Source organism: Puma concolor, chromosome D1, assembly GCF_028749965.1.
Source record: "Puma concolor isolate L17-30 chromosome D1, mPumCon1.1.hap2, whole genome shotgun sequence".
NCBI lineage: Eukaryota > Metazoa > Chordata > Mammalia > Carnivora > Felidae > Puma > Puma concolor.
Window position 1 is genome coordinate 47,732,151 of NC_141676.1, and position 23,121 is coordinate 47,755,271.

Consider the following 23,121-nt stretch of genomic DNA (forward strand, 5'->3'; position numbering starts at 1 on the left):
GGAGCTTGAACTTCATCCTTGGGAGTGAGGAGCTAGGGAAGGATTTTCAGCCTGAGAGGGCTATGATTAGATCTGTGTTTCTGAAAGATGTCTCTGTTGGCTAATGTGTGGGATGTACTATAGAGGAGTGATACTAGATGATGGGATTCACAGGAATATTAGCTCCCTGAGGGTTCTCTTTTGTTCGTTGCTTTTCCCTAGGGTCTAGAACAGGGCCAGGCACATAGTTGGTAGTCAGTAGATACCTGATGAATGAATGAGACCAGTCAGGAAGCTATTGTTATGGATCAATCGCACTTAAACTTGGTCAGTGGGGAGCAATTAGAGATATTGAAGCAGCCTGGAGGGAGAGTTTAGGATTGGGGGGGCACAGCTGGAACAGCAAGGAATAGCAACTTAATTGGTTTTACTCCTTTAGCCTAGCACTAAGATTTCAGCAGCCAGGTTACAATGGTAAGGACTATTTGATTTGAGATACTGTAATCACCATCCTGGGGTGTGGGCTCCAACCTTGAGGAGTTGTGGGCTCCATGAAAAGCATCTTCTTCCCGGAAGTCTGGCCTAGGTACCACCTTGTTCTTTGTGACTTCATAACATCAGGGCTTTCTGGTACAGCAGATGGAATTGTTATTGAATTTTCCATAGTGCATGATAGAAGACCTATAAAGTTTCTATCTGTGATATGTTTTTCTATTTAAAATTGGAAAGGGGGCGCCTGGGTGGCGCAGTCGGTTAAGCGTCTGACTTCAGCCAGGTCACGATCTCGCGGTCCGTGAGTTCGAGCCCCGCGTCGGGCTCTGGTCTGATGGCTCGGAGCCTGGAGCCTGTTTCCGATTCTGTGTCTCCCTCTCTCTCTGCCCCTCCCCCGTTCATGCTCTGTCTCTCTCTGTCCCAAAAATAAATAAACGTTGAAAAAAAAATTAAAAAAAAAAAATTGGAAAGGATACTGTTAAAATAATGTCCCTCCTGGATGCTTCTAAAACTCAACCTCTCATCCTGCATGGGCATCCTGCATGGGCAACCTTTGATAACCCATGCAAAAGAATCCCCAAATCTAGTCTGTACATTGACAAACTATTGTCTACTCTCTAGCTTTTATTCATCTGTTTGGTTTTTTAAAATGTTTTTCAAGGTAATTTGGGCTGGTCATTACTATTGTGGCCTAGAGTATAAGTTCCATCTTAGTGGATCCAGGCACATTCTTAGTTGCAAGTAACAGAAATCAGTTTTGGTTAACTTAAGCAGATTTTATGCTAAATGTATATTTATATATGTTATACTTATATATAACATAAAATTTGGAGTTTGATGTAAATGGTCTAAATGCTCCAATCAAAAGACATAGGGTGGCAGACTGGATTAAGAAAAAAAACAAAGCCCATATATTTGCTGCCTACAAAAGGCCCACCTCAGACCCAAAGGCACATACAGACTGAAAGTGAAGGGATGAAGAAACATTTACCATGCAAATGAAAGCAAAAAAAAAAAAAAAAAAAAAAAAGTCAAGGTAGCAATACTTATATCAGACAAAATAGAATTTAAAACAAAGACTAACAAGGGATGCCTGGGCGGCTCAGTCGGTTAAGCATCTGACTTCAGCTCAGGTCATGATCTCATGGTTCGTGGGTTCAAGCCCTGTGTTGGGCTTTGTGCTGACAGCTCAGAGCCTGGAGCCTGATTCAGATTCTCTCTCTCTCTCTCTCTCTCTCTCTCTCTCACTTTCTGTGCCCCTGTGCTGCTCATACTCTTTCTCTCAAAAATAAATAAGCATTAAAAAATTTTTTTTCTAAACAAAGACTAACAAGAGACAAAGAAGGGCATTATATAATGATAAAGGGATCAATCCATTAAGAAGATGTAACAGTTGTTAATATCTACACATCTAACACTGGAATACATAAAGCAACTATCAACAAACATAGAGAAATTGACATAATACAATACTAATAGGGGACTTTAATACCCCCACTTACATCAATGAATAGATCACACAATTAGAAAATCAACAAGGAAATACTGTATTTAAATGACATATTAGACCAGATGGACATAACCGATACATACAGAACATTCCATCTAAAAATAGAATACATATTCTTTTAAAGTGAACATGGAAAACATTCTCTAGAATAGATCACAAGTTAGGCCACAAAACAAACCTCAATAAATTTAAGAAGGTTGAGATCATAGCATGCATATTCCTGAACACAATTGTATGAAGCTAGAAATGAATCACATGAAAAAAAACTGGAAAAAACACAAACATATGGAGGCTAAACAACATGATGCTAAACAACCAATGAGTCAATGAAACAATCAAAGAAGAAATTTAAAAAAAAAATACATGACAACAAATGAAAGTAAAAACACAACAGTCCAAAATCTTTGGGTTGCAGTGAAAGCAGTTCTAAGAGGGAAATATATAGCTATACAGGCCTACCTCAAGAAACTAGAAAAAACTCAAATAAACAATCTAATCTTACACCTAAAGGAGCTGGAAAAAGGTGAATAAACAAAGCCCAAGGTGAGTAGAAGGAAGAAAATAATAAATATCAGAGGAGAAATAAATCACAAAGACTAAAAAATAATAAAAAAAAATCAATGAAACCAAGAGCTGGTTTTTTGGAGAGAAATAAAACAGATAAGTTCTTAGCCAGACTCATCAAGAAAAAAAAGGACCCAAATAAGTAAAATCATAAGTGAGAGAGGAGAAGTAACAACTGAAACCACAGAAATACAAAGGATCGTAAGAGAATACTATGAAAATTTATATGTCAACAAATTGGACAACTTAGAAGAAGTGGATAAATTCCTAGAAACATACTATCATCCAAAACTGAATCAGGAAGAAATAGAAAATCTGAACATACTGGTTGCTAGCAATGAGATTGAACTGATAATTAAAAAACTACCAAAAAATAAAACTCCAGGACCAAATGGATTCACAAGTAAATTCTACCAAATGTTTAAAGAAGAGATAATACCTATTCTCCTCAAACTATACCCCTACCCCCCCCTCAAAAAAAACAAAAAAACAGAAGAGGAAGGAATGCTTCCAAATACATTCTACAAGGTCAGCATTACCCTAATACCAAAGCCAGGCAAAGACACCACAAAAAAAGCATACTGTAGGCCAATGTTCCTGATGAACACTGTTGAAAAAATACTCAATAAAATATTAGCGAACTGCATTCAATAATACACTAAAAGGATCATTCACCAAGATCAAATGGGACTTATTCCAGGAATGCAAGGGTGGTTCAATATTCACAAATCAGTCGATGTGATCAACAAAAGCAAGTTAAAAATCATCATTTCAATAGATGCAGAAAAAGCATTTGGCAAAACTCAACATCTACTTATGATAAAAACTCTCAACCAATTGGTTTAGAGGGAACATACCTCAACATCATAAAGGTTATCTATGTTACTCACAGATAACATCTTACTCAATGGTGAAAAACTTAGAGCTTTCCCCCTAAGATCAGGAACAGGATGTCCACTCTTGCCACCTTTATTCAGCATGGTCCTAGAAGTCCTAGCCACAGCAATCAGACAAGAAAAATAAATTAGAGGCATCTATATTGGTAAAGAACAAGTTAAACTGTCACTATTTGCAGATGACATGATACTATACATAGAAAACTCTGAAGACTCCACCAAAAAGCTACTAGAAGTAATAAATGAATTCAGTAAAATTGCAGGATACAAAATTAATGCCCAGAAATTGGTAGCATTTCTGTACACTAATCAGTAGCAGAAAGAGAAATTAAGAAAACAACTCCACTTAAAATTGCACCAAAAAGAATAAAATACCTAGGAAGAAACTTAACTGTAGAAGTGAAAGTCCTGTACTCTGAAAACTATAAAACATTGATGAAAGAAATTGAAGATGACACAAATAGAAAGATATTTCATGCTCATGGATTGGAAGAACAAATATTGTTGAAATGTCCACAGTACTGAAGCAATCTACAGATTTAACGCAATTCCTGTCAAAATAAAAACAACATTTTCCACAAAACTAAAATAACCCTAAAATTTGTGTGTAATCACAAAAGACCCTGAATAGCAAAAGCGATCTTGAGAAAGAAAAACAAAGCTGGTATTGGAGGTATCACAATTCCAGATCTCAAGATACACTACAAAGCTGTAGTAATAAAAAAAAGTATGGTACTGGCACAAAAATAGACATACAGATCAATAGAACAGAATGTAGAACCCAGAAATAAACCCACAAATATATGGTCAATTAATCTTTGACAAAGCAGGAAAGAATATACAATAGAGAAAAGATAGTCTCTTCAATAAATGATGCTCAGAAAACTGGTCAACTACATGCAAAAGAATGAAACTGGACCACTTTCTCACACCATACACAAAGATAAATTAAAAATGTATTTAAGACCTAAATGTGAGACCTGAAACCATAAAAATCCTAGAAGAGAACAAAGGCAGTAGTTTCTCTGACATTGGCCATAGCAACATTTTTCTAGATATGTCTCCTAAGACAAGGAAAACAAAAGCAAAAATAAACTATTGGGACTATATCAAAATAAAAAGGTTTATACAGTAAAGGAAACCATCAAAAGGCAAACTATCAAGTAGGAGAAGGTATTTGCAAATGATACATTTAATATCCAGAAACTACAAAGAACTTACTTAATTCATCACCAAAAAACCCTAAACAATCCAATTCAAAAATGAACAAGGGACTCAAATAGACATTTTCCCAAAGAATATATCCAAATGGCTGACAAGACACATGAAAAGATGCTCAACATCACTCATTATGAGGGAAATGCAAATAAAAACCACCATGAGATCTCTCCTGTCAGAATGGTTAAAATAAAAAACATAAGAAATAACAGGTGTTGGCAAGGATATAGAGAAAAAGGAACCCTCCTACACTGTGGGTGCAAATGCGAACTGGTGCAGCCATTGTGGAAAACAATATAGAGGTTCCTCAAAAATTAAAAATAGTAATGTCGTATGATCCAGTAATTCTACTACTGGATATTTACCCAAAGAACATGAAAAACACTAATTTGAAAAGATATATGCACCCCTATGTTTATTGCAACAGTATTTACAATAGCCAAGATATGAAGGCAACCTAAGTGTCCATTGAAAGGCAAATAGATAAGAAAGATATGGTATAAAATTTTTTTAGTTGGAATTTTAACTATTTTAAATGTACAGTTCAGTGGTATTAAATACATTCACAATCTTGTACAACCATCACCAGTATTTCCAAAATGTTTTTATTACCTCGAACAGGAACTCTATACCCATTAACAATAACTTTCCATTCTCCTCTTCCTCCATTCTCCCCTTCAGGTCTCCAGAGGTAACCTGAATCTTACTTTCTATTTCTATGAATTTACCTATCATAAATATTTCATATAGTGGAATTATACAATATTTGTCTTTTTGTGTCTGGCTTACTTCACTTAGCATGACATCTTTAAGGTTCATCCATGTTGTAGCACATATCAGCACTTCATTCCTTTTAATGGCTGAATAATATACCATTGTATGGATATACCACATTTGTTTATCCAAAGAAAGGATTTTTAAAAAAGGATTTTGAATAGATTCTGTAGAACAAAGCCTGGAGCCTATGTAACCAGTGTGGGGCTTTACCTCAGAATATCTGCATATTGAACTGAAGCTGCCTCTCTACTGTGTGATCTTGGGTAAATCACTTTGAGCCTCTCTCCCTCACCTGTAAATAGGGGTAAAGACTCTTGTGCAGGTTGTTTAATCATTTGAGATAATTCATGTAAATCACTCAGCATAAATTTTGACACTTAAAAAAGTAGTCATGAATGTTAACTATTATTATGGCTTATAAAAATTATTGTTTATGCTTCTTCATCCTAACACAAAATCAGACGGTCAGAACTTTTTCTAAAACATCTACTCCTAAGGAGAGAAATAAAACTAAGTTGCTTTTTTATACATGTTTTCAATTGATTGTTTTTTGGGGTTCGAACTTCTGAGGAAAGGAAAAATACTCCCCTCCTGACCAAGAGACAAACTACCCTGGTCAGTTCAGCCTGATATCTTTTTTAGATGGGGACATCTCTGGGGCTTTACTTTCCAAGTACAAGCCTGCTCTGTGGAAGCACAAAAGGGCCAGATGGCTAAAGGCGATGTCAGAATAAAGGGAATAAGATATAGTTCCTGTTGACTCTAAGTGGACTCCCCTGCAATGGGGAGTCCAATTATAGGCTGGGAGCAGGTTATGGTTCTTAGAAAGTGGATGGATCTGGATTCAAATACCAGCTCTGTTGTTTACAGATCAAGTTTTCCACTTTGCAGGGCTAAGAGAGGTTATCTGTGTGAGCTACTTCCTAGGGATACTCTTGGCAGAGGCACTAGAGTGGAGCCCCCAAAAGAAGCTGGAACATCAGATTGAGGTGTTCTGTTGCTTATCATTCTCTCTGGCCTCTATCTGCACCGGCCACCCTGGACATCTTGGCAGTGGGGAGCCTTTGGTGTGGTCTTTTGGTATCACCCTGAGCAAGGAAGGAGCATGACAATTTTCCATCCATTATTGGTTGAGATCCAGTTATTCAGAGTAGAACTTTCAGCCAGCTTGGGCTATCTTGAGATGTAGCTCTGCTCTCTTATTCCCAAAAGCATTTTTACTTAGTTGTGAAATTGATTTTATTTTATTTTTTGGTGTAAACCTTGTTATAACAAAATGATTTTCATCTACAATTCGGATGCTGTGAGAAATCAAATTTATATGCTGCATTTCCACTTTGCTCATGCCACTGACCAGCAAGGCCATGGGAATGAGAGCAGAACAAGTGCAAACTATTTTCTGAAACCTATCATGGACACTCCTAATAGGGGCTTATAGGACTTCATTATAATAATGACTATGATAATGAAGGTCTCACACAATACAGGTCATTTAACTCCATTACTTAATGTATTCTTTTCAAAAACCTTTTGTGTCTGGCATGTGACAGAAGACTAGCCTCCATTTTACAGTTGGGAAACTGGAGCTCAGACATCGATTGCTAACAGATGGCCTAGTTGGGGTCGGTAGCCACTCATCTGACTTCTCTTCCAGTGGTCTATTTATTTCTCCCACTATGAGCTGGGCAATGTGGAAACTCCAGATTTTATTGACTTGGTGGTTTGTGATATGGTTCATTTGACCGCCCTCTGCCTGGAAAGGGGGCAAATCTGTGATCTCTCTGTCTTTCCAAATTTCCAAAGAGGAAGCATCTCTCAGCCAGAGCAGGAGCCTGAGCCTGGTTTGTAGACAGTGGGGCATATAGGTGCCTCATTGCTGTGTGCCCTGGGGCAGCAATAAATTGCTATTTGCTGATCTCCAAGCCTCTGGCAGAGATAGGGAGGGAGGGCTGGGAAAGTGACATTTCTGTAAATAACCACACCTGGTTCTAAGAGCAGAAGGATTGGCATGTCCCTGTAGCCTCATCAATTACCATCAACCTTTTGCAGAGGGAGTCCAGGGAGAGAATCTCTTCACACTCTTGTGATTATTTATAGCCACCTCATCCTGTCCGCACTCTGGGGGGAGCATGGTTTGCTTGGCAGCGGCCTCCTTCCAGATGTGTTTATACTCTTCCAGGCCCGGTGGAAAGCATCCTTCAGCCCCTCCAGTCCAGGGAGCAAAAGGGATGCCTGACATTAGGACATAAAGAAGTTGTGAAAGGGAAGACATGAGCAGGATGCCTGAATTTCTCAGTTAGATTCATGTATCTCCCAGCGAGCACTGATTGAATAGCCACTTTGCTGCTAAAGAAGGCAATTCAGGCAATTTATGGTTAAATAAACTTGCTTTGCAAGCAGGTAGACCTGGATTTAAATCCCAGCTCTGCCATTTACAAGCTGTGCAGTTTTGGTGAAGCTTCTCCCTCCATTTCCTCATCTGTAAAATAGGATAATAATAGCTCCTCTCAGGGTCATTGTGAGTATTTGAATGCAGAGGGGTAAGCAGGGACTGACACAGCAGATGATAGGTATAAGGTGCCTCTTCTTTAATTTTACATATGGAAGCTTCACGAATTTGCATGTCATCCTTGTGCAAGGGCTGTGCTAATCTTCTCTGTGTCATTCCAATTTTAGTACATGTGCTGCTGAAGCCAGCACTGGTGCCTATTCTTGTAAGAGACTACTAGTTACTGTGTGTGTATGTGTGTGTGTGTGTGTGTGTGTGTGTGTGCATGATTTTGATAGAAACAGACCTCAAGAAACAGAGACAATGGTGAAAAAGTAATGATTAAAACCTAGAAAAGGAAAGAGCTCTATAGTCAGGTCTGGCCCGAGGGAACTTCATGGTGGGAGAAGGACTGAACTACCCGAGGGTCCTAGGTATGTTACTGGAGCAGCAGTGTGCCCACCGCATGACTGTGGCCTAGGCAGAATGACTTAGAGCAGCTTTTAGGAAAAGGTGGTGTAGTCTGGGAAGGTGGCCTGGGCCCAGGGTGCAGTAGCCTCTCCAGATGGAGAGTTTTCTGGGCATACATACTCGTGTGGAGCATTTGTGAAACAGCTAATCCAGCCCCAGTGAAAAAGAGGCCGCCTAAAGTGACAAAAAGAAAGGATACATTTTGAGTGACTTATCTGCAGTTAATGGATTTTCCTGCTCAGTTCTCTACTTTCAAAAGGTCTGCCTTCACCAATATATAGTAATTACCCAATCTATGAACTTCTTGCATTAAACAGTTTTTATAACAAATTGAAAAATTCACAAAATTAGGCAGAATAGTACAGTGAACCCTCATGAACCTATTACCCAGACACAAAATAAACTCACAGCCACTTTTGTTTCATCTGTACCCCTCCCTCCCCCTGCCAGAGTGTTTAACACACATCCCCCAAATAATGTCATCTGTAAATACTTCTGTATGCTTTTGTGAATGATGAGAGCTTTCTAAAAGAACAGTATTAACACTATCACATTGAAAAATTAATAAGTCCTTAATATCATTGAATATCCAGTATTCAAATTTCCACAATTGTCTGTTTTTTTCCAGTTGAATTAGGATTTAAATAAGATTCATACATTGCAAGTGGTTGATATTTCTCTTTATCTCTGCAATTTATAGATTCCCCTGCCTTTCTTTTTATTCCCTTTTATGTCATTTGTTGAAGAGACCAGGTCATTTCTTGTTTTCGAGATAGGACTGCATCCCTCTGGTATCATTTACCTTGCTCCTTTGTTCCCTATATTTCCCATAAAATGGCAGCTAGACCTAGTGACTTGGTCCGATTCAGATTTCTTTCTTTCTTTGCAAGACTACATTGTAAGTATTGTCATGTGCTTCTGTCAGCCAGCACATATGACTGGTTGTCTCCTTTTTGTGATGTAACAGCCATTAATAATCATTGTTCAGATTCATGACTTCATTTGGGGATTTGCAAAATGGCGGCATTCTAATTCTGTCATTCCTTCATCATTTATTACATGGACTATTTCGATAGAGAGAACTCTTCCCTCATTAACTATTTAGATAACTTATGACATAGTTTAATCAGGAGAATAGGTTGAATGTTTGATTTTTTCCCTCTACTTACCTGCATTCAGAATAGCGGGTTGGTTCCCTTAAATACTCCAGAGGTAACCAATGAGATTTTTTGTTTTATGCTATTATTAGGAAGGAACTTATGAATTTAAACATATTCCATGTGTTTAAATCCATTGTAGTTGTTCTCTTTTGTGCTGATTTTTTTTTTTTTTTTTTAATTTCTGGCCAGTGAATGTGAACCTCTTTCTTGAGTTGCGTCCTGAATTCTGACATGACCATGTCCCCAGTCATCATTTTCTGGAAACAAAAGGTGTCCAAGCTTGGAAATGGAAATCCCTCTTAAAGAGAAAATATATTATAAGTTTATACTGATACTTACAACCCAAATTTAAGATTACAGGGCTTTGCTTAGCCCTTCAATTTTATTTTGAATCTTTTCCTCTTATGCTAAAAGTCTTCGTTCTTTTTTTTTTTTAATTTTTTTTTAACGTTTATTTATTTTTGAGACAGAGACAGAGTATGAACGGGGGAGGGTCAGAGAGAGAGAGGGAGACACAGAATCTGAAACAGGCTCCAGGCTCTGAGCTGTCAGCACAGAGCCCGACGCGGGGCTTGAACTCACGAACCGCGAGATCATGACCTGAGCTGAAGTCGGATGCTTAACCGACTGAGCCACCCAGGCGCCCCTAAAAGTCTTGGTTCTTAATGACAATAGTGTAATTGCTTATTTGCTTTACCTTATTATATAGATTTTAGAAAAATCATGCCAAAATAGGATTAGTGAAAATAGTTATTATGAACTTTTGTATTTTCAAGCCATTTAAAATAATATACCTCTCCATCAGGCTATAATCTCAGTGCACAGTTAGGTCCATTTATTTTATTTTGCTTTTGTTTTAGGAATTGTTTTTTCATCCTGATTTAACATAATCTATAGCCACCTAAAACATTTTCGTGGCTCATTTTCCTAGAAGTAGGTCTCTTGGGTCAAATAAAAAAAAAAAAACACTACACTTGTGGTGAGCATCGTGTGATATATAGAATTGTCAATTCACTCTGTTTTTCACCTGAAACTAATATAACATTGTATGTCAACTATACACTTCAATAAAAAATTATAAAAAATTAAAAAACAAGGTATTATTCACAGAAGTCCAACTTCTATCCCAAACTCCCTTTTTCCTTCTTTCCCTTTAGCCAAGATTTTATTTACTTTATGGTTTATACTTCTGTAATTATCTACATAAGTAAATCCATATCTGATTCTTGTGTGTGTGTGTGTGTGTGTGTGTGTGTGTGTGTGTGTACAGAACTATATTCTGGAGCTCATGCTATAGTTATATACAAAGATAGTCTGCATTGGTTTCTCTAGATGCATAGTATTTCACTATTTGGATGTACTGTAGTTTCTCCAGTAGACTCCTATTGATGAACATTTGGGGTTTTTGCTATTACAAAATAAGTGTCCGTATTTTTGTGTTTTTGTCAGTGTTTCTTTAGGACAGATGCCTAGAAATAAGCTTCCTGGGTCAAAGGGTCAGAATGCATATGTTATTTTGTTAAAAATTGCCAAATTCCCCTCTATAGGATTTGTACCAGCAATGATGAGAGTGCCTGTTTTCTCAAAGCCTGGCCAAATGAATACTCATCGATCTTGAATTTTTTGCCACTGTGATAGGTGAAAAATGGTATACTATTGTGTTTTTAATTTACCATTTTCTTATTATGTGCACAATCAAGATCTTTTCATGTAGATAAAGGCATTTGTATTTAGTTTTCTATGAATTGTCTGTATATATTCCTAGCATTTTTTCTCTGTAGCATTATTAGTCTTCATTCTTTCTTTTTTTTAAGTTTATTTATTTTGAGACAGAGAGAGAGAGAAGAGAATGTGTGAGTGAGAGGGGGAGGGGCAGAGAGAGAGAGAAGGAGAGAAATAATCCCAAGCAGGCTCAATGCTGTCAGTGCAGAGCCCAACATGGAGCTCAATCTCATGACTGTGACATCATGACCTGAGCAGAAATGTAGAGTCAGATGCTTAACTGGCACCTCTCATTCTTTCTTTTTCAAGGTTCTTTATATATGGTAAATATTAAACTTTTATTTATGATAAAAGTTGAAAAATTGAAAAAGTTGAAGTTTGTTATTTGTTTCTTTACTTTCCTTATGGTGTTTTTATGCCATGTAAGTTAAAATTTTTTTTTCTTATTTTATGTAATAAATTCCTTAATCTTTTCCCTTATGGCTTCTTTTTTTTTTTTTTTTTTAAATTTTTTTTTTCAACATTTATTTATTTTTTGCGACAGAGAGAGACAGAGCATGAACGGGGGAGGGGCAGAGAGAGAGGGAGACACAGAATCGGAAACAGGCTCCAGGCTCTGAGCCATCAGCCCAGAGCCTGACGCGGGGCTCGAACTCCCGGACCGCGAGGTCGTGACCTGGCTGAAGTCGGACGCTTAACCGACTGCGCCACCCAGGCGCCCCTCCCTTATGGCTTCTAAACGTTGAGTCAGAAGTAGGAAAGTGCCCCTCACTCTTGGATTATAGAATATTTTTTTCTATACTTGTATGGACTCACTTAATATGTTTAAATTTCTAATCCACTTGGAATTTATCTTGGTACATGGTTTGGGCAATGAATACAATTTTATCTTTTCTATGGCTATTCAGTTAGCTCCATGCCTTTGATTAAAAAAAAAAAAAGTCATCATTTTCCCCAATAACTTGAGATTCTTCCTTTATAATATACTAAATTTCCAAATGCAATTGGATCTATTTCTGGATTTTCTATTTTGTTCCACTGGGTCATGCATGTTGCACCACCACATTTTTAATTAGAGACATTAGAGTATGTTTCAGTGTCTCACAGTGTTATCCCTTTCCCATTTCTCTCTCTCTTTTCAGGCTTTCCCCTCTTGGCTATTCTTGCTTGTCTGTTCTTCCAAATGAATTTTATAAAAAAATGATCTAGTTCCAGAAAGAAACTTAGTCATATTTTTGTTGGATTATATTAAATTTATGAACTATATGACATGTTATGAACTTATTTTGACCTAAAATTTCTGATATTGAGTCTTCCTGTCTAGGAATGTGTTATATCTTTTCATTTATGCAAGGTTATTTTTGTGCATTTTTGAATTATTCTATAGTTATTCTTCCTATAGGTCCTGGACATTTCTTGCTAAGTTTACACCTGGGTATTTAATTTTATTTAGTTTTCACAAAGGTGGTTTTCTCATCCAATATAAACTGATTTTTATTTGTATATAGGGGAAGATCTGATTTTTGTATATTGATTTTATAACCTACTGTACTAAATTATTTTGTTTGTAGTTGTTTTCTAGTACTGTAGTAATTCGGATTTTTCTAGATACACACTTATATAATTCTTAGCTCTATTAAGCTCTATTAATATGATGGATAATATTAATGAATTTTAGAATATTGAATCTATTCTACTTGGTCATGATGAATGTTTTAATGTCCTGTTGGATTCTGTTTGCTAATTATTGATATTTATAAGATAAATTGGTCTGTAATTTTCTTTTGTTGATGCAATCATTTTCAGGTTTAGATAGATGTTATACTCACTTCATATAATAATTTTTAAATATAGAATTTCCCTGAGAAACAGCCTGGGCCTGGGACATTTTTGTGAGAAATTTTTTCTGCTTCCTCTATTTCTTCTGTGGTATTTTATATGTTTGGACTTTCTGTCTCCACTGGGATTGATTTTGACAAGTTGTATTTGCTAGAAAATTATCCATTTCATCTACTTTTCCAAAATTTATTTGCGAAGAATTGTACAAAGTCAACTCTTATCATTAAAAAAGTGCTTAGTTTGGTTATTTCCTCCTTGTCATTTCTAATTTTATGTATATAAACCCCCCTTTTTTCCCAGTTACATCAGCTAACAGCTTATTTTATTATATTCTTTTTTTCAAATAATTAACTTTTAGATGTATTTATTAGTTCTCTTTTTTTTCTGTTTTTAACTCATATCTTTGTTAAGGTATAACTGACTTACTGTGAAATTCATTATGGGTACAGTTTGATGATTTTGACAAATTGTATGTGGAACAAAACACTAATTAAGACAGAAAACAATTCTATCACTCTAAAAAGTTTCTTCTCCCTCCTCTCCAGACAACCTCCTACTGTATCCCAGAGGTAACAGTGTTCTAATATCTACCACCATAGTTTAGTTTTTCCAGTTTTCAAATATATTATAAATTGATTCTACAGTATATGCTATTTTGTGTCTGGCTTCTTGTACTTAATTTATGTTTTAAGATTTACACATGTCCTTGAATGTATCAGTAATATGTTCTTTTTAATTTATGGGTGGTATTACATATTAGATATACCACAATTTATGCATTCATTTGTTGATGAATTTAGTTTATTCCATTTTGGGGGTATAAGAATAAAAATGCTATTCAAAATTAAACTACTGGGACTGTACCGAAATAAAAAGCTTTTTCATGGTGAAAGAAACCATCAACAAAACAAAAAGCAACTGATTGAATAGGAGAAGATACTTGTAAATGATACATCTGATAAAGGGTTAATATCCAAAATATATAAAAAACTTATACAGCTCAACCCCAAAACAAAATCCAATTAAAAATCCAATTTTAATCCAATTAAAAATGGGCAGAACACATGAATAGACATTTCCCCAAAGAAAACACACACATGAAAAGATGCTCAACATCACTAATCATCAAGGAAATGCAAATCCACACCACAGTATCACCTCACACCTGTCAGAATGGATAAAATAAAAAACACAAGAAATAAATGTTGTGGAGAACATGGAGTAAAAGGAACCCTTGTGCACTTGGGAATGCAAGCTTGTGCAGCCACTGTGGAAAACAGTATGGAGGTTTCTCAAAAAATTAAAAATAGAATTACCATATGATCCACTACTTCCACTACTGGGTATTTGCTCAAAGAAAACAAAAACACTAATTCAAAAAGGTATATAGACCCCTATGTTTATTGGCACATTATTTATAGTAGCCCAGATATGGAAGCAACTCGAGTGTCCATCCATAGATGAATGGATAAAGAAGGTATGGTGTGTGTATGTATATATATATATATATGTGTATATATTATATTTATATATATATGAAAATTACTCAGCCATAAAAAAATGAAGTCTTGCCATTTGCAACAACATGGATGGATGTAGAGGGTATAATGCTAAGTGAAATAAGTCAGTCAGAGAAGGACAAGTGCCATATGATTTTACTCATATGTGGAATTTAAGAAACAAAATAAATGAACACAGAAAAAAGAGACAAACAAAAGCACAGTTTTTTTTTATAATTTAACTTTATTTTTTATTTTTTAAAATTTGCATCCAAATTCGTTAGTATATAGTGAAGAAATCATTTCAGGGTAGATTCCTTAATGCCCCTTACCCATTTAGCCCATCCCCCCTCCCACAACTCCTCCAGCAACCCTCAGTTTGTTCTCCATATTTTTGAGTCTCTTTTTTGAAAAACACAGATTCTTCACTGTAGGGAACAAAATGGTAGTTGCCAAAGGGGAGGTGGATGGAGCATAAATGATATAGGTGAAGGTGATCAAGAGCACACTTACCGTGATGAGCACTGAGGAATTGTTGAATCATTATATTATACAGCTGAAACTAATATAACACTATAAGCTAATTATACTTGAATTAAAAAATAAAAGAAGAAAAAAAAGCCGCTATAAATATTTTTGCACAAGTCTTTTTGTGAATACATGTTTTCATTTTACTTGAGTGTATACCTAAAAGTGGAACAGTTTGCTCATAAGGTAGGAGTGTGCTAGCTGTTATAAAAAACAGTTCCACTTGTTATTTATCTAAAGGAAATGAAAACACTAACTCAACAAGATATCTGCATGCCAGTGTTCATTGCAGCATAATTATTTATAATAGCCAAGACATGGAAGCAACCTAAATGTCCATCGATGGATGAATAATGGGTGAATGGATAAAGAAAATGTGACACACACACACACACACACACACACACACACACACACACACACTGGAATATTATTCTATTATTCAGCCATGAAAAGAAGGAAATCTTTCCATTTGTGACAACATGAATGGAACTTGAGGGTATTATGCTAAGTAGAGTAAGCTAGCCAGAGAAAGACAAATACCATATGATCTCACACGTGGAATCTTAAAAAGAAACACAAGGAACTCATACATACAGAGAATAGATTGACCAGGGGATGCTTTGAGGTGGTGAAATGAGTGAAGATGGTCAAAAGGTACACATTTTCAGTTATAAAATAAGTAAGTCCTGGGGATGCTGTATACAAATATATACTGTATACATGCTGTATACAAATATAACGGTACATATCAATTATGTCTCAATAAAATTTTTAAAAATAATAAAAAAGTTAAAAAAAACAAGAAATTATTTTTCAAAAGTGTTGTACCATTAACAAACTACCAACAATGTATGAATGTTCCAGTTGCTCTATATTCTCACTGACAACTGGTATCATCAGTCTTAAATTTTAGCCATTCTAATGGATGTGGAGTGATATTTCATTTCGGTTTTAATTTTAATTTCTCTGATGACTAATGATGTTAAACATCCTTTCATGTGCTTATTAGCCATTTATATATCTTCTTTTGTGAAGTTCTTCTTGAAGCATTTGCCCTTTTTAAATAGTTGTAGTTTTATTAGTGATTTTAGTTCTTTTTAAAAAAATGTTTATTTATTTTTGAGAGAGAGTTAGAGAGTGAGCAGGGGAGGGGCAGAAAGAGAGGGAGACAGAGAATTCCAAGCAGGCTTTGCACTGTCAGCAGGAAGCCCAATGTGGGGCTCTAACTCATGAGCCATGAGATCATAACCTGAGCTGAAATCAAGAGTCGGACACTTAACCAACTAAGCCACTCAGGTGCCCCAATTTGTAGTTCTTTATATATTTCTTATACAACTTCTTTGTCAGGTATATGTTTTGCAGGTATTTTCTTTTGGTCTGTGACTTGCCTTCCCCCCCACCCCTTCTTAATTGTATCTTTTGATATGTGGATGTTGTTAATTTTGGTGAAGCCCAATTTATCATTTTTTTCTTTTATATTTAGCATATTTTGTGTTCTCTTTGGAAACGTTTTCCCTATCCCTAGGTCATAAGGGTATTCTCCTATATTTTCTTCTAGTTTTATTGTTTTAGCACTTTCCTATCTTGAATTAATTCCTGTATATGGTCTGAGGTTTTTGATTTTGATTTTTAACATGGATATCCAGTTGTCAGATTCATTGAAAAGGCTTTTCTTTCTTCATTGAATGGCCTTAACATCTTTGTGAAAAATCAATTGACTGTATACACATGGGTCTGCTTCTGTTTTCTCTAGACATCTATTTGTCTACACTTATACCAATACCACACTGCATTGATTACTGTAACTTTATAGTAAATTTTGAAATCAGTAAATATAAGTCCTATGACTTTTTAAAAAGATTTAACAAGATTGTTGTGGCTATTTCAGGCCCTTTGCCTTTCCATTTACATTTTAGAATCAGCTTGTCAATTTCTATAAAAAAAGCCTTCTGGGATTTTGGGGGGGATTTGTGTGAGTTTGATAGCACCGCCACAACAAAATACCACAGACTGGGTGGCTTAAACAGCAGAAATGTATATTCACACAGTTCTGGAAGCTAGAAGTCCAAGGTCAAGGTGCCAGCAGGTTTAGTTTCTCCTTGGCTTGCAGATGGCTGCCTCCATGCTGTGTCTTCACGTGGTCTTTCCTCTGTGTGGGGGCATCCTCAGTGTCTCTGTGTGCTCGTTATTTCCTCTTTGTAAAGGACACCAGTCGGATCGCATCAGGCATCACCCTAATGGCTTTATTTTAACTCAGTCACCTCTTTAAAGACCCTGTCTCCAGATGCAGTCACTTTCTGAGGTACGGGGGGGGGGGGGGGTCAGGGTTTCAACATATGAATTGGGGGCACACAATTTAGTTCATAACAGGATTATGTTGGACCTGTAGATCAACCTTGAGATAAATGACGTCTTAACAGTATTGAGGCTTCATATAACATGAACATGTTATATCTCTCCATATATCTGAGTCTTCTTTAATTTCCCAGAGATGTTTTATAATTTTCAGTATAGAGGGCTTGCATATATTTTGTTCAATTTACTCTTAAACTTTTTCTGGTTTTTGATACTTTTGTAAATGGTATTTTTCAATTTATTTTCCAATTGTTTGTGGCTAGTATATAGACATGCGGTTACTTTTTGTATATTGCTCTTGTATCCTGAAAGGTTGTTAAATTCTCTTATTAATTGGTAGATTTGGGGGTAAGTATTTTACATGTGTAATAATTTACTTATTCCTTTCCAAGCTTTATGCTTTTTTTCTTCCTTTACTGCATTGGCTGGGACCAAATCTCAGTACAATGCAGAATAGTAGACATCCTTGACTTATGCCTGTTCTTAGAAGAAAAGTGTTGCCTTTCTGCCCGTGGACGCCGCTGAGTAAGCATCGTGAAACTCTCCCCTCTCACCGCCATCATGTCTAAGTCTGAGTCTCCCAAAGAGCCTGAACAGCTGCGGAAGCTTTTCATCGGAGGTTTGAGCTTTGAAACAACCAAGGAGAGTCTGAGGAGCCATTTTGAGCAGTGGGGAATGCTTACGGACTGTGTGCTAATGAGAGATCCAAACACCAAGTTCTCCAGAGGCTTTGGGTTTGTCACGTATGCATGCCACTGTGGAAGAGGTGGACACAGCCACGAATGCAAGGCCACACAAGGTGGATGGAAGAGTTGTAGAACCAAAGAGGGCTGTCTCGAGAGAAGATTCTCAAAGACCTGGTGCCCACTTAACTGTGAAAAAGATTTTTGTCAGTAGCATTAAAGAAGACACTGAAAAACATTACCTAAAATATTATTTTGAACAGTATGGGAAAATTGAAGTGATTGAAATCATGACTGACCGAGGCAGTGGCAAAAAGAGAGGCTTTGCTTTTGTAACATTTGGCAACCATGACTCTGTAGACAAGATTGTCATTAAAAAATACCATACTGTGAATGGCCACAACAGTGAAGTAAGCAAAGCTTTATCTAAGCAAGAGATGGCTGGTGCTTCTTCCAGCCAAAGAGGTCGAAGTGGTTCTGAGAACTTCAGCAGTGGTTGTGGAGGTGGTTTTGGTGGGAACGACAACTTTGGCCATGGAGGAAACTTCAGTGGGTGAGGTGGCTTTGGTGGCAGTCAAGGTGGTGGTGGATATGGTGGCAGTGGGGATGGCTATAACGGATTTGGTAATGATGGTGGTTATGGAGGAGGCGGCCCTGGTTACTCTGGAGGAAGCAGAGGCTATCAAAGTGGTGGACAGGGTTATGGAAACCAGGGCAGTGGCTATGGCGGGAGTGGCAGCTATGGCAGCTATAACAATGGAGGAGGTAGAGGCAGCTTTGGCAGTGGTAGTGGAAGCAACTTTGGAGGTGGTGGAAGCTGTAATGATTTTAGCAATTACAACAATCAATCTTCAAATTTTGGACCCATGAAAGGAAATTTTGGAGGCACAAGCACTGGCCCCTATGGTGGTGGAGGCCAATACTTTGCCAAACTATGAAACCAAAGTGGCTGTGGCGGTTCCAACAGCAGCAGTAGCTATGGCAGTGGCGTAAGGTTTTAATTACTGCCAGGAAACAAAGCTTAGCAGGAGAGGAGAGCCAGAGAAGTGACAGGGAAGCTATAGATTACAACAGATTTGTGAACTCAGCCAAGCACAGTGGTGGCAGGGCCTAGCTATTACAAAGAAGACATGTTTTAGACAATACTCATGTGTATGGGCAAAAAACTCGAGGACTGTATTTGTGACTAATTGTATAGCAGGTTATTTTAGTTTCTGTTCTGTGGAAAGTGTAAAGCATTCCAACAAAGGGTTTTACTGTAGATTTTTTTTTTTTTGCACCCATGCTGTTGATTGCTAAATGTAATAGTCTGATCATGATGCTGAATAAATGTGTCTTTTTTTAAATGTGCTGTGTAAAGTTAGTCTACTCTGAAGCCATCTTGGTAAACCACCCCAACAGTGTGAAGTTAGAATTTCTTCAGGGTGATGACAGATTCCATCTGAAATTTATTTGCAACCTGCTTGGGCACAGAAGCCATTGTCTCCACAAACATTGGTGTGGTTGAACTGACAGTTAACATGTTGTGACCTGGAGTTCACCGTTAAAAGGGTCACCCAAGCAAAGTCCTGGAGTTTATTTGGTTATTAATATGATTGTTGGCACATCCTATGCAATATATATAAATTGAATTATGGTATCAGATACAATTATAGATGGGATTAAAGCTTGTGTATCATCCATTATCATGTGTAATCAATAAATGATTTAATATTCTCTTGAAAAAAAAGAAGAAAAGTGTTCCATGTTTCATTACGTATGAAGTTTGTTTTAGGTTTTTCATACATACCCTTTTACAACCCTGGTGGCTAGGAGAATGTACCTATCAGATTTCCAAGTGTGGGGCAATTAAAGCCTGACAGCTCCAGCAGCTGCATTTTGAAATCCCTCACTTTTTTGTGCTAACGGGACACTTCCCAAAGACTTTTCCCAGCCAATGCCTAGGAGACATGGGGTTCCTCTAGTGGGTGGGTGACCTGAAGGCTTTACGTAATTCTAAAAGCTGTACTGGAGTTTTGTAGTCTTCTCTACCACTGGCCTTCCTCCTCTCCTCCTTCACCTGAAGTAAGATTTGTATTCATCTTCTTCCAGGACTTTTCCTTATTTCCTCTCGAAAGCATTTCCTCTGATAAATGTCTTGCATGTCTAATCTTATTTTGGTATCTGCTTCTTGGATAACCCATACTAACACAGAGATTGAGGAATTAGTTTGCTGAGAGACTTTTTTCCTTAATCATGAATATGTATTGAATTTTGTGAAAGGGTTTTCTGCATTTACTGGAATGATAATATGATTTTTCTCCTTTTTTTCTTTTTAATATGGTTACATTGAATGCTTTTTGAAAGTTAAGCCAGCCTTGCATTCCTGAAGTGAACTTTAATCATGAAGCTTATCCTTTTTATATACTGTTGCATCTTGCAGTATTTTCAAGGGTTTTATGTCTAGATTCGTGGGGGATATTGATCTGTAATGTCCAGTGTCTTCATAAGGTTTTGGTACCAAGGTTTTTCTAGTCTCATAAAATTAGTTTGGAAGTGTTTCCTCCTCTTCTATTTTCTAAAACAGTTTATGTAAGATTGGCATTTTATCTTTTAAATGTTTTGATAGAATTCACCCAGGCAGCCATCTGGTGCCTGGGTTTTCTTTGTTTTCCTCTCTGCATTTTTGTCTTTATTTCTGGCTTATTTATTGTCTGTGGGGACATTTTGCTCCTTATTCTCTTTTTTCCTTAAAATAACTTTGTGTGGGATTGAAACACAATTCTTTTTTGTTGATCATGCTTGAAGGGCATGAGTTCTCCTATTCACTTTGGAGGGGAGCGTGGGCCAGGATCATTTTCCTAGTTTCATAGCTCTAGAGTTCACTATTCTGATGTTATTTCAAAGAGTTCAAATATATGGCTTTAATTTATTCTAACATTTGCTGGCTCAGTTACCTTCCCCCAGTTTTATCAGGAATGTTTCTTTCCTTTCCCCCTAATACCTTGTCCTACATAAATTAGATTCTATTCTCAGTATTTTCTACTCAATGTAGGCCTTTGTCTTGGAAGGTTGCTCTTGTTATTTCTAAGAGCTCATAGTACCCAGACTTCTCTGGTATTGTCTGATCTTGTGCTCAGAAACTAAATTGTGCAAGACCCCTGCCAGTTATGGCCGTTTTCCCCAGATTGTGTTCCCCTTTCCTTGGGAGTATCTATTGGCAATTTGGGGTTCCCCAAATCTCAGGTTCAACACAAATCTCTTTGTCTCTTGTTGGCTTCCCCCTGCACATTTGCTGATGTTACATGGTTTTGGTGGTATTCATGGTTGTTCCTCAATTGTTCATATTTTGGAGCTGGTCTGAATTCTTTGTTTTGCTGTAGATATTGTCTGGAGGATTTTGGTTTTGCTGTGTTAGTCTCTTTCTGTTTTGTGGGATGACTAAAAAAAGATAAAAAATTACATCATCATTGCTACCACCTTCCCTAGAATCCCACACGTGCCTCTAGAAATTTTTTGGCAGTGGGGGGTGAAGATATGCAGTTATATGTCTACCTTAGGAGCTTAAGAAATTTGTACAAACCACCAGGAGTCCTATTTGATTTTGAAAGTGTTAGGACTCGGGGCGCCTGGGTGGCTCAGTTGGTTGGGCGGCCGACTTCGTCTCAGGTCATGATCTCGCGGTCCGTGAGTTCGAGCCCCGTGTCGGGCTCTGTGCTGACAGCTCAGAGCCTGGAGCCTGTTTCCGATTCTGTGTCTCCCTCTCTCTGACCCTCCCCTGTTCATGCTCTGTCTCTCTCTGTCTCAAAAATAAATAAACGTTAAAAAAAAAAAAAAAGAAAGTGTTAGGACTCTTGTGTGAAACTACAAAAGCCCTTTATATTTGATGGTAGTATGCCCAGAACACTAAAATTAATACTTGTGAAATAAAAGTGGGAAGAAAAATAAGAAGCTTCTCACTGAGCTCTTCTTGGTACTAGGTATTGTGTGAAATCTTTAATATGGTTGTTCTCAGTTAAGTCTCTCAACCACCGTATGAGCCCGGTATTATTATCACCCCTACTTTATCCCTTTTATCACTGTTATCATAAGGCAGGTAGCATCGCACCTACTTTAGTGTTGAAAATGAAGCATAGAGAGTTTTGTTACTTTTCCATAGTGACACATTCCTCAAACCCAAATCTGGTGCTTGTAGCCATTTACCATACCACCTCCCACCTATTTGTGCACATACACCAGCGGGGAAAGGAGTTCAGAGGGCCAGAGGATCACTATTATGTAGGGAATCACTCTCAAGTAGGTACCTGACCTCTTGCCTGAGTCATGGAGGTGGTACCATGTGCCTAGCCTTAATGACTTGTCCTGAGGACATAATGCAACACTCCCTCCTCCCCTACAAAACTGTTGATGGAGTATCATAAGAAGATGGCAACTCAGTAGTTCAATGGTAGGAAGAAAAGGCCCTCCCCAATCAGGCAGGGCAGCCAAGGCAGATTTATCAATAATAGCAAGGCCAGTATTAGAAGCTTCAGTGGAGACCATCAAATAACAGATGGGAGACCAGCTTCATTGGAAACATTAGAAAAGCTTCAGTTGCTCAGGATTAGAATGTATGAGTCAGCCTGCCATGCTAGAGGAAAGGTAATGGGTTCAGCTCTTTGACTTCCAAGTGATTCTCTTAAGAAACTAAGGTCATTGATGGAGATTTCTACCCAGAGGCAATATGGATTAAGCATGGGGGTTCTAGAGCAAGATACCTGATTCATATCCTGGCTTTGTCAGTTCCTGGCTGTGGGAACCTCTGCAAATTCCTTGATGCTTTTTGCCTCCATTCCCTGAACTGTAAATAGGGAGAGTAGTAACACCCACTTCATTGTGTTGCTGGCAGGATTAAATGAGTCAACACATGTAAAGCACTTAGAATGAATGATTCCTTGTGTCCTCTACGTCTCTAAATA

General features: G+C 37.3%; 1 protein-coding gene, 1 non-coding gene and 1 pseudogene across 2 annotated transcripts in view; 2 read left to right on the forward strand and 1 right to left on the reverse strand.

Annotated features, from left to right (window-relative positions):
• LOC147576652 (uncharacterized) overlaps nucleotides 1-23,121 on the forward strand; it is a 161,043-nt gene that overhangs the window by 88,193 nt on the left and 49,729 nt on the right. The gene's annotated exons all lie outside the window — the stretch shown is intronic.
• Nucleotides 8,031-8,136, reverse strand: LOC112866177 (U6 spliceosomal RNA). The gene has a single exon (XR_003224045.2). It is a non-coding gene; the product is annotated as a U6 spliceosomal RNA (small nuclear RNA).
• On the forward strand, nucleotides 17,759-19,907 carry LOC112865304 (heterogeneous nuclear ribonucleoprotein A1 pseudogene; annotated as a pseudogene).